General features: G+C 40.0%; 1 protein-coding gene and 1 long non-coding RNA gene across 5 annotated transcripts in view; one reads left to right on the forward strand and one right to left on the reverse strand.

Annotated features, from left to right (window-relative positions):
- Positions 1 to 16,652, reverse strand: part of PCDH15 (protocadherin related 15) — an 814,794-nt gene that overhangs the window by 709,266 nt on the left and 88,876 nt on the right. The gene's annotated exons all lie outside the window — the stretch shown is intronic.
- On the forward strand, positions 10,421 to 11,518 carry LOC107315653. Its single transcript, XR_001555997.2, has 2 exons — positions 10,421 to 10,531; positions 10,931 to 11,518. It is a non-coding gene; the product is annotated as an uncharacterized LOC107315653 (long non-coding RNA).

A 16,652-nucleotide genomic window follows, 5' to 3' on the forward strand; every position in this document is an offset into this window, starting at 1 on the left:
AAAAGGTATCCTGATTCTCTATCAAAAACTGTATTTGCTATGCTATTTAGATTAAGATAACTTTCTCATTGCTGTAGCATTGCTGGATTGCTTCCTGCTTCTACATTGCAACTGGCACAAACGTGATGGCCGGCTTTTAAAAAGCTATTGAATAACTATAAGAACAAACATAAAAGAAAAAATAATAAATAAAATCTATCCAAAGCTGGCATGAAATTAAACCACTCAATGTAAAGCTGTTATGACACTGTAATTCGTGTCGTAGAGATTTGTTCACCAGAAATTTCGGCTGCAGTGAACAAGAGCCTCTAGGCTTACGCATACAAAGCAGTTGTGTCACCTTTTAAGCTGGCTGTATCGGACTCATGAGGACAAACTGAATCTCGTCCTTTGCCAGCTATAAGCTGGAAGCCAAGGATAACGCTCTCTTTTTTTATGCACACTTAGAACACAAGGAAACAACCTCGAAAGCTATTCACGTGATTGCCTGCTGCGTAAAAGCATCTTAAAGAGAGACAGAAGGATGTGACGTGGCAAATGAGACTCCAAGAAAAGTATCTTAAAACAACATACATAAAAAAGAACCATTAGAAGAGTCTACTGTAGTGATTTTTGTTTCAAAGGAGGAGTTTGTATTTAAAATGAAATGTTGGCCCTCTTGGACACAGAAAATAGAGGGGGAACAGCCCTTCATTTCTGGATAGCACCAAGGACAACTGGAAGAAAATAACTCGTTCCACACACACTAACTGAAAATCATCCCACCACAAAATACTCATGGATCCACAGGATCACAAGCCTGTGGTGCGCAACTTTCTTTTTGTCCAATGACTTGGGGCTGGTAAGGGAGAAGAAGCCAACATGATTATTTGTCTCCTCGCTCTAGAACTCCGCGCTTGTTGCCTTTGCTTTGAAAGGGAAAGACCAAGGTGCTTGAACCTTCAAATTAAAAGGAATGGAGCACAGCTCACCTCAAAGCATGCTGACAAAGGAGTGTTTCTAAATCCTGCAGGTAAACATGGCTACAGATTTGAGTGAACTAAAGGGTAAGCCAACAGAGCCTGGCAAGGAGTATAAAACAATTATGTGACTTAAGAAGTCAGATGAGAACTGTTACACTTCCACAAGTAGCACAGTGAACTTTAGGGAATCCAAGAGGCTCCTGGAATGCACTGAGGATAACTTCCTGAGTCAAGTAATTGACAGCCCCACCAGGGAGATGCAATACTGGACCCATTGCTCACCAATGCAAATGAACCAATTGACAACATCAGGACCATGGGCTGCCTGGGCTGTAGTGACCATGCTATGGTTGAGTTCATGCTCTGGAGGGACATGAGACAGGCAAAGAGTAAAATTAGGAAGCTAAACTTTAGGAAAGCTAACTTCCAGCTCTTCAGGGAGTTAGTCAACAAAACACCCTGGGAAACTGTCCTCATGGGCAAGGGTGTGGAGCAGAGCTGGCAGAGAGAGCTACCAACCTGTCAGTCTCACCATGCTGGTTCTCCCTATCACTTCTCTGCCTTCCATGTGACTTCACATAGATTCTAGGAAGATCTGCTCCACGATCTTCTACATCAGAAGAATTGACTCAGAATTATTAATTCACATGACAGTTCCTTCAGTTCCAAAATGGCAAATGTGATGTGCCACATCGAAAAATAAGTATGCTTTTCATCACAGGAACACTTGAGAATACTTCATACTACAAAGATCCCTCTTAGTTCAAGTACTCTTCTTACAGACAATACTTGCTGATCAATACAAATCACTGTGCTGGCTGGCTTACTGTGAGATATCATCAGTCACAGAGCAGTTATTTAAACTACACTAAGGATTATCCGTTAAATAATTGAAGATGATCAACAATTCAGAGTGGGAGAAATCAACAACATAATGAAAATGTGCATCAAAAAACTGCTGTATCTGCCATACAGTATTTCACAACTGTCTAAACATAGCTTATATCAATATTTAGACAGTGAAATCCCCTTCATATATACAGAATGGCTCAGGTTTGAAGGGACCATAAAGATCATCTAATTCCAATATCCCTCCTGTGGGCATGGTTGCCAGCCTCTACATCAGGCAGCCCAGGATTCCACCCAGCCTGACCTTGTACACATCTAGAGATGGGGTGTTCACAACCTCCCTAGGCAGCCTGTTCTAGTGTCTCACTGCCCTCTCATCAAACAGTTTCTCACTGCTAGTTCATGGCCAGCTTTTTAACCATCATTTACCCCTGTCTGGGATTGCTTTTACCCAAGTGCAACACCTTTTACCTGGCCTTGTTAAGCCTCATTGGATTCTCACAAGCTCACTTTTCAAGCATGTCTGCATCCCTCTGGATAGCGTTCCTCCCTTCTGTTTTGTTAACTGGACCACTCCATCTTGGTGCCATCAGCAAACTTGCTGAGGGTACACCTGATCCCATTGTTTTTGTCATTGATAAAGATGCTGAAGTGCACCATCCCAAGAGGGACTCCTGGGGAAGTCCAAATGACTGTTTATTTCACCTTTCTAAACAAGAATTAAAATTCTTTCATCACCAACTGAGGACTATTCACACTCTCAAATCATTGAAATAAAGAGGCTAAGCTATCTTACTAAAATATGACATTATTCCCTTTTTTATTTAGAATCAAATAGCACAGTAGAGCTATCAAGAACACCAAAGAAGCACAAGTAACTACTGCAGCCCAGTGGCAAACAGCTAGTCTGTTCCTTACCATTAAAACTGCATTGCTCAAGGAGGCCACACCCAGAAGTCAAGCAGAATAATTAGCTTGAGAAGCATGACAATACTCAATCACATTCAAATGACATCTGGACTTCAGACACCTCACAGAAAGGCAAATTTGTACTACTGAGCTGTTTCTCACAAAACAAACTGTCCCAAATGAATCATTTCATCTGCAGGAATAAAAACTTATGCAATTGCAGTGATACATTTCTTTTTCTGAGCACATTTCTGTGCTCCAAAGTGAAAACAAATCTTACAGTCTCGTACATATTCCTCCGAATGGACACAAAGCTCCTTTCCTGTAGAAACATTAACTTACCTCTCTCAGTACCTGCTTTACAATTGAATTTTTGCTTTGTCTGTTTAGATGGAAAGCAATTTGAGCAGCAGCACATTTCCACTGCCTGGTACAATCACAACTGCTGCACTGTGTGAAATCACAGAACACAATAGCCCCGTCTCACCTCTGACATCGGCCAGCAGCGAAAACCCAAGGAAAAATGTGAGAAAATTGCATATACTGGGTTACTGTTACCTGGTCCCAGTAATCTGCAGCTCGGGGACTTCCTGAACTGTAGATATAGGAAGTGCATCTCACTGTGCTTAATAACTCACCTGCACACACTCTCCACAATGACCTGCCACCTGCACTTACTCTCCACGAACATTTCACTCTTGCTGTATCATATTTTAGTCCCATGGACTTGAACTGCGTAACACTAACATGACATGTCCAAACACATTCTATTTTGTATTAAACCATCTGCCCTATAGCTTTACTGGGTCACCCTTATGCTTTACTTCCCAGCATTAGTGAAAAGCCACCTTCTAATTATCTTTTTCTCATCCATAATGACTTTATATACCACTGTCACCTCTCCTCTACTTATTTTCTTTCCCCAAAGTGCCAACCCAGTCAATTACCTTCTCACCCACCCTGTACAGAAGCCATTACCTACCCTCAGTCTTTTCTACACCTTTCCTATTTCTGCCCTTAAACAATTCTGACCCTATGAATCACTAACAGTGACTAAAACTTCCCATAGTAACTGAGCAGAAAGCTAGCAGTGACAGCAAAATGATGTCTCCATTTATTCCTTACAAATTCTATTTATCTCATCTTTGGTCCTCCCAAAAGAGCCCTCCTTTGACCAAGTCCTACCTTTCAAGTAAACAAGAAAAAAGCAGGGATAACAAAGATAAAAGAAAATGGCTTATTCGCTGTGGACAGAGGATTAGAGGAAAACTGTATGTCCTGGTGATATACTTTCTGGCCTCGGGCTGGCCCAGTTTCCTAACAGAATTATGACTAGTCGCATTCAGTGCCATACCCGCCTTCTGCCTCCTTTCAGTAATTTCTCACCTGCTTGCTGCTGTAATATCTAGTACCAGAAACACACTTAGTACCTCTACAAAATAGAACATGCTGAACATTCACGTTTCATGACTTTGATGTGGAAAATGCTGTTACCAGCCCACCTTTCCCTTATTCTCCCCGTCTTTTGTATTAGGACAGCTGACATAAACTGGCCAAAGGGACATTCCATACCACGTGACATCACACAGAGCGGTTTTGAAAGGGATGGGAGTTCATCTTGCTCTCTTCTGCTGCTTGGGGCCAGCTGGGCATCAGTCAGGGAGTGGTGAGCAATTGCTTGTGCATCACTTGCTATGTATATTCAAATACATATATAGTTGAAACTATTTTCCTTTTCTCTATCTTAGCGTACAGTCTGATCTCAACACTCAAATCCTACTTTGTGCAATTTTTTTACTCCTCAATTCTCTCTCCCACCTCAATGAGAAGGGAAGGAGTAAGTGAATGACTGCGTGGTGCTGAGCCACCTGCCAGGTTAAACCACAACACCCTACAGATTTGCTTCTTTTTAGAGAACACAGAAGTGTTATAATTGGGACTGAACTTTGTTGCCAGCATTCAATTAATGGGATGAGAAAGAGAACGTTCCATCTAACCAAGTTCTGTACTTCATCACCACTCAATCTATTTTGCGGACAGTTCTTACTTCCACACTAAAAATGTCAACTCCAATAAGGAGATGATCTACTTTTTTTCCATCTGAACTAATTCACACATATCTATTCTTACCTTTATTTGACTGTTTATCTTCTTGTCCTTGAAGCAGCTGCAGCACCCAGGCTGTTGCACAACAAACCAAAACCCAGGTCAGATCTAGCTTGTGATCAAATCATGGAGCACAAGTTGTTACCTGACATACTTAAAACTTCTGTGAACTCGTGTTCACTCCCCCTCTAAGAGCAACACACACATTAAAAAATAAGACATATAAAGACTGTATAAAGAGTAGATCTATTCTACTCTTTTTCATATATTCGACTCTTCTATATAGATAGACGTTCCACAGAACGTCTAAGCTAGAAGAAAGTAAATTAATATTTGGATTTAATGAGGTTGCACTTTCATTCAGCACATGCACAGCTGACTCTAGCTAGCATCTAATATAAAAGAAATTCCCATGTCTTTTTCATTTCACTAGAAAGGCACAAGTTTAAGGACAATGAAGCCAAAATGGAGACTTGCAAATTAGTGAAGGTAAAGGTGATTAAGGTAAACAGGAAGTGAAAAGAAACATGGAATCATAGCACAGTAAAACAGTGAAATAACACCTTCTAGTAATGTGACTCAGACATGATTTTTAAACAAGCAGAAACTCCTGAGGCAGCAGCAAATAAATCAAAGAGGATACAAGTTCAAAAGCTAACTCTGTATACATGATTCAAAGACTGCATGCTGTCAACTATCAAGAGTATGCAGTATTTCGGCAATAATCTGGCCAAAGGGTTAATGTAATAAATGGTGACAAGCTCACAGTGCCAATATGATGAGAAACACAGACTCAACTTTGGCCTTAGATGCATGCCTGCAACTCTCATTAATGTCAGGCAGAACTACACGCCTGTGCCTACTGTCAGGCACTTGGCATTATCAGAAAATCATTTGAATGCATTTCCTTCAATATAATTCACAGTCTTCTACTCCAGCATGCATAACAGCAACTTCCGCAAGCAACCCGGGAAGCTATCATCTTCATTTATTTATACAATTATATTTGGCTGCTGCTTCTATTATGGAAAGGAGGTTGGTATCCTGAAGCTACGTGTAATTTGTACTTCACTGTAATGGCATCTTAAGGGTAGTAGAGAATTAGACAGATATACTCAACAAATGTATTTGGACAAAAATCTGCTACACAATCAACACCCAGTATCTGTGTCAAGTGACAATGGCACATGGATGCATCACATCATGTGGCAGGTGGGCTGCCACCATATGGCAGATATCTGCTTCTATGAAGGGAACATGCCAAGGGCTTGTGTAGCTTCGCAGTAGGAGCTTTCTAACTCTAGTTGATAGCAAAGCAAGTCAGACACCTGCTTCACATTGACAACTAGCTACAACAGATAACAGATCTTCCAGGGAAAAGAAGAATTCCACAACTGTTGATGAAGATGCAAGACAAAAAGTTGTTGAAAGATTCCAGCTCCTCTATAGTTTTGCTTGTGGTACTTAAGAAGGTACCTCAACCACATGCAATTTCTCTTCTGTAGGACTATGCTGGCATAGTAGAAGGGAAACAACCTTTACATCTCCTGTCAAGATGTACCTTAGCACTGAGAGGAACAGTATGTGACCATTTTACCTCAGTTTATAAAACTGTACAAAATGGAAGCGATGATAATGTCCAGGATAGTACTCCCCTATCAGTGCAATAAGCTTGCCAAAGTGCAAGTCGGCAAGAGCTTATGATTCTTAATGAAGCCAGAGCAGGAATGGGATTATTAATGAAGGCTAATAATTATAATAATAATGAGACATTTGACAACTAGCTGACTGGGCCAGCAGGCGAGGTACCTTGCTGTGTCTATTTGATGTTTCTAATGTTCAAGGATCTCATTTCCTCAGCTGGACACAGACCTGACTTTAAAAAGAACAGTGAAAAGTCTGCCTAAATAATCCAAGTTTTCCCCTATGTGTATATGTTTTTTATTTTTTTTCTCGAGTTGAATTTGATCCATACAGTGGGATGGTGCTTGCTGGTTAGTAGCAACTTTTACCATATCCAAATGTTTATGTGGCTATTCAACCAAATGAGGTCTAGGCTACTTGGTAGGGAATTGCAGTTATATTTGGATTTTGGTTTGTTTTTGTTTTGTTTTTTTTTTGCTTTTATTTTCTCCTTCCCTTTTCTATCTTAGTAAACAGCTTTTTAACTCGACCCCACAAGTTCTGTGGGTGCTGGGCTGCCTGCTGAGATAAACCACAATAAAGTAAGTGTATTACTTTAAAGAGGGATTCCTCATGGTTTGAGTCTGATACCTGCTACTTAAAATTGTCTAGTAGAAGGGCTTCTAATCATCCAGAGGCTGAAATAACAGTGTAAAAAAAAAAAAAGGAATCTAATTTAATTCTCTGAAATACACCAAAGTTCTTGAAAAGGTCTAGCCTCTATGCATAAAACAGGAAGGGAACATTTCATAACAAACTGTACCTTCCAAGAAATGCTAAGAGAATTATTTGTAGCAGGAAACTTTGGGATGAAGCTAAGTAATAAATATAAAATGAAGCTAGAACTGCAGGAGAGGAAATGAAACACTTGCAAATACAGTAGAAGAGAATTATGTGCCTAAAGAAGCAAATATGCATTATAGATTTGTTAAAGACTTTGATCTGTCTGTAGAAAAACAAGTCAGCAATCGGATACACAAGCCAAGAATGTTCTGTCCAAACAAGTTTGAATTTTTATAGAGCAGAGTGTTATATCATCTCCAAAAGAGACCGCTGTATTCATTTAACCTGACCTCCTGCCTAAAACCAATTTCTACTGCTCACATGAGCATCAGAACCACAACATGCTGTTAAAATAAAGCCCCTCCAGGGAGAAATCCAAGCCTGGTTGAAAGAGTCCAGGTGACCCACCGCATTATCTATTCTTACTGATAAAAAAGGGGCATCCTACTCCTAAATCCGTTTGTCTAGATTTAGCTTCCAGGCTTTCGATCACTATTTGGCATTACCTCACAAGCCCCCTATCGGAAATCACCCTCTTTGTAGAGAAGTGATGCCCATATGCAGGTAAAGACTGAATTATTTTCAATGTCCACGATGCAGTGAATCCAAATCTACTTTGCTTCTGGATTGCTCAGTATGTTTTTAAACATGGATCTACCGCTTACAAATACCACTGCTTTTGTGATGGGGTTGCAGATATGAGTGGAGTTTTACTAACTGCAGAAAGGTTCTTAATTTTCCCCTCACGCTATTAGAAAACAAACCACCAACCAGCTTTACAATGCACAGCTTTTAGAAAATAAGGTCAATTTAGGAAATAAATGCCTCCTTCCTCCAGTATTACTAAGATTGAAATATCATAAAGCAACTGGCTATTTGCTAACCTTAAATCAAGAGAAACAAATGGACATGCTTTGAGTAATCCCCTTGGCACACTGGCACGCTATCTTGCAGTATGTACAAAAAAAATGTTACTGCCATCACTGAGTTGTTCATGAAATAACCCTAAGTTGAAAATTCTTTGCAAAATAAACTGGGGAACAGGTAAGGTAATGGATAAAACAGATAAAATTAACTTGTTCGTGAAAATTCTGGACCAAAAAAGAAGCAGAAGCTCAAAGAAACTACTAATGAAGACCTATATGCCAGTATGAATCACCAAAGGAGAAAAGGAACAGCAGATACTGCTAGAGGAGATCTTGGGAAGTTTAGTTAATACACTGCATCCATTACAATGAGTAAGAACAAAAAAGAAAAGATAATTATTAAACCCCATTTCAGCACACATTAAACGTCCATCCCTAGTAAAAGCACGTAATTACATTACACTGATAAATGCAAATCTCTACAACATAGCTCCAAGCAAATGCACGCGAATAGCTGGCTTCCAATGAGACTTAACATGTGGAAAGCAGATGGCATTGTGAAAGACTGTAGTTCTCCTGCAAGCAATGCACTATAAAAGCTGTGAGAGCTTCATGTTTCAGGTTCGGTAACTGTGGAAAATATCTTCAACTGGCAATCCCATGAACAAAGATAACTGTTAGAATTAAGCAATGCTTTGCATCCTAGATTATTACTCATTTCATTTTAAAAATGGCTTTTATTTTACAGGTCTTGACAGATAACCAACAATTGACCTGAATCATAATAATATATAGAAAAAACATAGTTGCCTGTATATTCTTCACCATGCTAGCATCACAAGCCTGTTCTGCCCTTTAAGATACACCACTTCAGGTAGGCCTTCAATCTTACCCTAGCAAAGAACACCCCAAAATGTCACTGATAATCCGGGTCTTTATACCTTTTCCGAATTGTTGGCCCATCCTTTCATCTGTAAAGAAGCCAAAGAGCCTACTTCGTTCTCTACTGCAGACAGTGATGTGAAAGTTAGCATTAAATCACCAGTACATCAATGTAACTTCACAGCCCGTGGTTTGTTCCAGTTAGTCTGTTCCTGAGCTATTTAGATCTAGCTATTTAGCCCTAGCTAAAGGTAAGACTATGAAGATACCTCCATGGAAGGAGCTGAAAAGTCCATTGCCTGCCCTCCTACAAAATAACAGTAATTACAAAATCATATTACAATTTCAGAGTACCATCTAGTAGACATTTTCCTTGATCTTCAAGAGAGTACACTGGCCATCACTGACTAAAACACACAAAATTACAATGTCTCTCTAATACATATCAGCTACTACCCATCTGCTAAGGGACTGCAAAGGGATTCTGCAGAAAAATTTGCTGGTGCACAACATGCCTGACTTACAACACCCTCCTGGCAGCTGCAAGAGGCTGGATGAATTCAGTCTGACTGTGTCTGTTATTTCTTATTTATGGCCATCTTGGATCTTTGAAGAGAAACATCCTATCTCAGGAAGGTTGTTTCTGCCTACCTAGGCATAGGACATACGAAACTTAAAGCAAAGCTTCAACATTAAGCAAAAGACTTGAGCCAGACAAAAGTGCTGCACAGTTAGCTTTTGAGACACTGGTTTATCCATCTTTGGAAGTTTCAAATAGCCTTGTTTGGGACTCAGACATGCTTCATAACCCCCATAATCTCTAAGCAGCAGCAGAGTACCAAACAAGGAGAAGTGGCTGACACACCAGAAGGCTATGCCTTTCAATGAGACGTCAACAGGCTGGAGAGCTGGGTGAAGAGGAACCTAACGAGGGTCAACAAGGGCAAGTGCAGAGCCCTACACCTAAGGAAGAATAACCACAAACATCAGTACAAGTTAGGGGCTGGAGAAGAGATCTGCAGAGAAGGACCTGGGTGTCCTGATGGACAACAATTTGACCATGAGCCAGCAATACGCCCTTGTGAACAAGGAGGCCAATGGTATCCTGAGGCTGAGAGTTTTGAGGCTGTTTAGCCTGAAGAAGACTGAAAAGGGATCTTATCAATACCTGAAGGGCAAGAAAAAATGAGACAGAAACAGGACAAGGGGCAACCAGAACAAACTGAAACATAGAAAAAACTTCATTACCTCAAGGGCGACTGTCCTGGTTTCAGCTGAGACAGTGTTCATAGCACGCCAACATCGTGGGAGCACAGGCAGGACCACTCAGCAGGCCACTATGATGCAGCAGCACGGGTGTGGTAGAGCCAGAACAGCTGCCCTGAATTACACAAGACATTATTCCATACCAAGTGACATCACAGTGGAAGTCATAAAGCTGGTGGCAGTTAGTTGGGGGCTGGCTGTTGCTTGAGCATTGATCTGCAGGTAGTGAGTACACTGTTATTGTCGCTTCTTTTGTTTCCATTTTCCTTCGGCTTTCAGCATCTGCCTTAGGAGCAAGAGTTAAGAGTACAACCTCTTAGGTCAACCCACAGAGACTACAGACCTCTGCTTTTAATCTCCTGAGGGTTACTGCAGGTGTGTCCTAGGGTTGCCCACAGGAGAAAAACAATCCATTTCAAGCTCACCCCACCAGTGATTACTCCTCACTTGTTTTGTTTTCCAGTGGATTTGGAAAAATGTTATCTGGGATTTCAAGTGCACAGCTCACTTTTGTTTCACATGCCTGATGGCTCTGACAATACTTGATTTCTGCTACACACTCTTGTTTTCGTGTTTACACTGCATAGGGAAATCTTCTCTGTACTCTTGCCTGATTCCCAACAGATCTGAGCAGCAACATCATGTTTGTTCCCTTTCACTGGACAAAGACCAAGAGGAGGAAGAAAAACGTAAGGAGCGAGTCCCACTGCCTCACTGCAGCCGGAACAGCCTTCAAACACCAATGCCTGCCTTTCTACCACACATTTTGCCTTGGGGCCTATGGGGATCCAGCTGTGTTTAGAAAAGAAGGGCTTTCTCACATCTTATCAAACTCCCTCAGCACCTCTCTTCATTTACAGTTGGCAAACACGGCCCCTAACGCAGAACAAGACCTGCCCTGTGATCCAGCAGGCTTCTGTTACTCAGCTGCCTGCCCGCCAGCGATGTGTTGGCATGATCTGTGCAGCACTTTCCATATGCAACTGTTGCCCTGGTTTAAAACTAAGCATCTCCTGAACAATCTTCCCCCGTAGCCCTCCCTTCAAGGTTTTGCTGTTCACATTTCACTTTCTAAACACCTCTCAAGGCCTCAACCCCAGGTCAACTTCAGAAACTAATTAGAAACATCAAGGCCTCCCAACCCTCCCACAAGTGAATTTCAGCCATCCTCTGTTTACTTTAATAAATTTTTTTCTTGCTAGATTAATGGAACGTCTGTTCATGTTTTGATCCATTACTTGGAAAATCAAGCAATTAAAACAGACAACATCTGTGGACAACAATCTATCAAATAGTTTAAGGAACCCAAGTGTAAATTGAAGCCAACATCAAGAGCTGGAGGCTTAATATATCTGCAGTGGGGAGCAGGGGGGGAAGTAAAAGAAAGAGAACAGTCTTCAGAGAACCCAAACCTTCTGGCAAGAAGGAAGGGGGAAATATTTATAGGTATGATAAAGAGCAAAGAAGAAACTATTACATCAGCTTAGAAAAGGGATAAATTCAGAAGACTAACTGCATTTTAATCTCTGCAGAACAATGTACTCATTTAAGAAATACAGCATTACAGCACCGGAATGCTGATCTGACATTAGTTTGTCACTGAATGTAAGCCATGCAACACAAGTGCTGAGGTATTTGGCATTTTAAAATGTTTTTGAGGAACAAATGCAACATTACTCATCAACAAAGTCACCTCTTAAAGCCAAACACGATTTTGCATCACCTTGAGTAAGCAACTAGTTTGTAGACTGTGGATAACTATTTTTTTTCTTAAGAAAAAGCTTTATTTTCTCTCCACAAAATTAAGAGGAAATTACTGGTTCTCATGGATCTTAATGAGAATTATATCAATATTTAATATGTATTTTTTGTGCTTCATACCAACCTAATTTGGACAGAAATTTCTACCCATTCTTATTTTACCAGAATGTGTTTTATTTTTTTCCCCCATATCTGACAGATGTTTGACTCAAGCTAAAATCTGTAACACTTTGGATTCTGAGAGTGACTACAGATACTCTGTATGCATCTACTAACTCACTAAGACATCATGACTGAACACAAGTATGTGTGGTCAAGACAAGTGCAGAACTCCTGCTGATAAACCAATCTCTCTCATACCTTGGTACTTTGCATTTACTTTCCTGCCTTGCTCACTCAATGCATACATCTTCATAAGAAAATACGGGTAGCGTCGTTCATTGCATCCCTTCTTAGCACTGCTGCTAATCCTTTCTTGCTATATTGCAAAGAGTAACTTTCATATGACTCCTTCTATTCTCAGTACCACTGTGTGCAGAGTGTAGACAACTGTAACAAAAAGATTGTTGTGAACCAAAAATGAATGGCAATGTGTTTATGAAAGCACCTCAAGAAACAACAGAACAAGGATGAACAACAACCTTAATACTGAAGGACTCCCCTTCCAGCAGCTGAGTAACGTGTTGAAGTTAGAACTCCCAGTGGAAGGCTCAGCATGCCAACAGAAAGGTGGCACCCAGCCTAGCTGAGTGCATCACAAACTACATCCAGTAAGAAAAATATTTCAAAACAAGAAGAAAAATAGAAAAAAAAATATATATATATGTATATTTATTTATATGTATATATAAAGTATAGTAGTACAAGACACATGGAGACTAAAGAAAGCAAAATGCTGAAGCAAAGCGCTGTCCTGTAACAATTAATGACTTGCAAGGAGTACAGGTCATTGCTGTCAGTCCAGAAGAACCCAGGGACGTGGCACAGACCTGACCACAAGCATCCCTTTCTCTCTGTGTCACACACAAGCGACCCCCAGCAGACCACCTGGGAAGCTTGTGAGCATCTATAAATGATACTGATGAGAAAATGAACAAGAATGGGGAAAATCAATTTGTTTACAAATTCTGTATAACAAAATCACTTAAGTTCACAGTTAGCTTTGTCATGATGGCTTTCTTAAAGAACCATTAGATTCTATTTTGTATGTTAAAGTGCAAGAAAGTGAAATTTTCTCAGTACCCTTGAGGCTTGCAGGAAACAGATAAACATTTACTTTTACAGTAAGAAATTAAGCCTTCAGAGTCTGCTGTGTATTATATATTTGCTTTAATTGGTCTGATTTTAGCCTCCTTAAATTTTGTCTAATTTTTATATCTTGGACCTTTATTTGTTGCAGAGTTTCTCATAAAAATCTGCAAACGAATTACAAATGGTGGTTAATGAGGTATGCATAAACCTTCTTTTTTTTCCTTTTATCATTCCTACCATCTGCTTTGGCTGTTTTATTATCAGCTCAAAGCTAATAATCTACCTACTTTATTTTCCATCTCGCTTGGGAAAAAAAAGTAACACCAAAATGATGCAGAAATCCAGAAGAGTTTTTAAACTGCCTCTTTTTTTTCTGAGTTTGCCCTGCATGCCTTATGATCCAATCTGTGCTATGCTATCTCCTTCCCCATTATACAACACTAATTCCCAATTACAATAAAGATTACAAAAGAAACCCAATACTAAACCCCACAAGAAAATGTCAGCGTGGCAACTGTAAGGTTCCAATCAACTTATTTTATCCTGGCTCCCCGTTGTTATTAACCAAGAATATTTCTTTCCTCACTATTCCTATCACATTCTTTATTTGATACTCATTGGACTCAGAATCCTTGCTACAGATTTCTAGATAAAAATCAGCATGCACCACATCAGCTGGTGGATATGAGCAGACACAATGATAAATTTAGCCTATCCAAAATAGAATGGGAAATTTACCTCATTAGAATAAATAATCACGGTCTTCCAAAGTTAAGCCTAGCTCTCATTACATTTTAATGTCAAAGCCTCCTGAATAACAAGGCCATCGTTCATTTCAAAGACTTGAGCTCCCCAACAGTCCTGAAATGTTTCAATGTTTATGTACCACAGCTCAGAAAATAAAATATGTTCATAATTAAAAATTGCTTAAAAATAAATTGGATGAGATCTCAGAGATCTCCTCAGCTTGGGCTATTAGTTTTGCAAGACCTCATAGCAAAAGCGTGTGGATTGCTCAAACACTACAATAGGAACAGCACTGTAAGTAATTGGTATGGACGGGTCAGCTGAGTAGAACTGCCCCTGAAAAACCCCATATCTCACCCACAGTGAGTCTAACTGACATTTCATCTGTGTATGCCAAAGAGAAACTGAGTATTTCATGCCTTCGCTTCAACTTAGAAACCTGAAGATTGTAAGTAGATTCTAAGTATAGAGCTAAGAAGGGGAAATAAAGCTAGTACCTGTTGTTAGAACAGACAAAAGCCAAGAGGATAAAAGCAACTTCCCAATATCTGTGAAATATCCCACCTGTATCTGAAATCACTTTGGCACCTTGTAACACATAAACATTCAGATCCTTTGTTAATTTCTAATAGTCAAAGCCTGTCTGATTTGGAAAAGCTGCCCTATAAGAACACACAGGAAATATTTCTGCATCCAGTTCTAGACAGAAGAACAAATAAACAAACTCCAAGCCAACAGGTAAATTAGCTTTACAGATGGCAACTCTTCTATAAATATTTAGACTGGAGTAAGAAATGCCTAACAAAATGGTGATTTCATATTTTTTTCCTGAATTGTTAACAATTTTCCTCCCACCACAGATACGCCGCCAGTGGTATCATTCTGATACAAATGTTAATCTTTATGAAATCAGAAATCCTACACTATTCAGGTACATTTTTACAAGGAGATAAATGGTAGCATCCGGTGAGCTACAGCAATTCACTGCAGCTGCTGCTCAGCCATCCAGACTGTGATTGTTTCTCAAGTTACCTGTTTCTGAGTGGACACTTGTATCTCAGAAGATTGGTTTCATCAGTGCAGCCTACGCTATTCCTTAAGATATTACTTCTAAATGCAGATCCTTTAAGTACCCTGGGTGATTACAGAAACAAAATAGCTTCAAATTCATCAGGCTACAGGCAGACACTGCTGCCATCAGAGTGATCTATCCCTCTATAAAAACTGCTGCTGTTTTGACCACTGGAGAGATGAGTCATGAGGAAGCTTTGTGTAAAGGATCATCTACTGAGGTACCACAGAGGTCTCAAATGCAAGTTTGTCAACAAGGAGAAAAAAACAAACAACCCAACAAATTGAATGTCACTGGATGCACCTGAAAGCAAGAGGTTTCAGACTGCTTCAACACAAAAACTGCAAATGGAACACAGCTGTCACAGCACAAAGAACTGCAAGTAAGACCCTGCTTCACTAGGTGCATAAATACAGCATATTAAGCAGATACACTATGACACGGATCTTACATTAAATACTTCTGCATATGCATCAATGACAGCAATACTGCATACTTTTCTGTTTCTAACAAAGCCAGCCTCACCGTCCTTAACCTCCAATTATACTGCTGTCTTCTCCCTTGTCCTATAAAGAATAAAGGAAACAATAGACTGGATAATTAGAGGTTAAGAATTCAATGTATCTTCAAGTTAAAACTTTGACAACAGGGCTCAGCTTGTAGAGCTCCTGAGCATATCAACAACTTTCCTACACTCCAGATCAGAAAAACAGGGATCAGTAACAAGATCAGCAGGAGCAGTATCCTGCTGCATCATGAAATTACCCTCACTGTGGAAATACTCCCTCGTGGTCTATACAGAAAAAACACAATCTAGTCACAAAACAAGACAGACAACAAAAAACTGCCAAGAAACTTGAATTAATCAATAAGAATATATTTGCATGTGTATTCCAGAAGCATTAGAGGAACAAGTGTCACTACTAGAGCTGTATGACACCTATTTCAGCACACGCCTTAAGACAGCGTGTGCTATTTTGCAAGCAAGACACCAGTGACCACAGAAAGAAGGTGATGTTCTACCCAAAGCCCCGAACTAATTTACTTTCTTTTCAAGTCAACTCATTTCAATCATGATTCACACCTGCTGCTAAGGTAAGACAACTGCATGCCACCTGCTGGTCAGAAGAATTTTCACTGCATCTACACGGTTTTCTGGCTGAAAACCTCTAGCAACCTGATAAAATCCAAGCGATACCAAAACAGAGCTTGGAAGGGAACTGAACAGGGAGGTTAGCATTCACCCCTACTCATTCTACTGACCAAATCCACTGGATTTCTAGTAATTTTTATTACACCGAGATGATCCAACTGGAGCAAACCAGGAGTACTGTCACATGTGTACAGCACAAACCAAACAACATCACTGATTAATGATGGCATCTATGACATATTCAATAGTACACTTCACATTGTTCCAGTGACTCCATAACTAAGACTGTAATTCGACAGAACACCAAGTTTTATCTAATATTCCAGCTTTGGTTCAGTGAAACATTCATTTCTTTTATCAGC

This window comes from Coturnix japonica, chromosome 6, assembly GCF_001577835.2.
Source record: "Coturnix japonica isolate 7356 chromosome 6, Coturnix japonica 2.1, whole genome shotgun sequence".
NCBI lineage: Eukaryota > Metazoa > Chordata > Aves > Galliformes > Phasianidae > Coturnix > Coturnix japonica.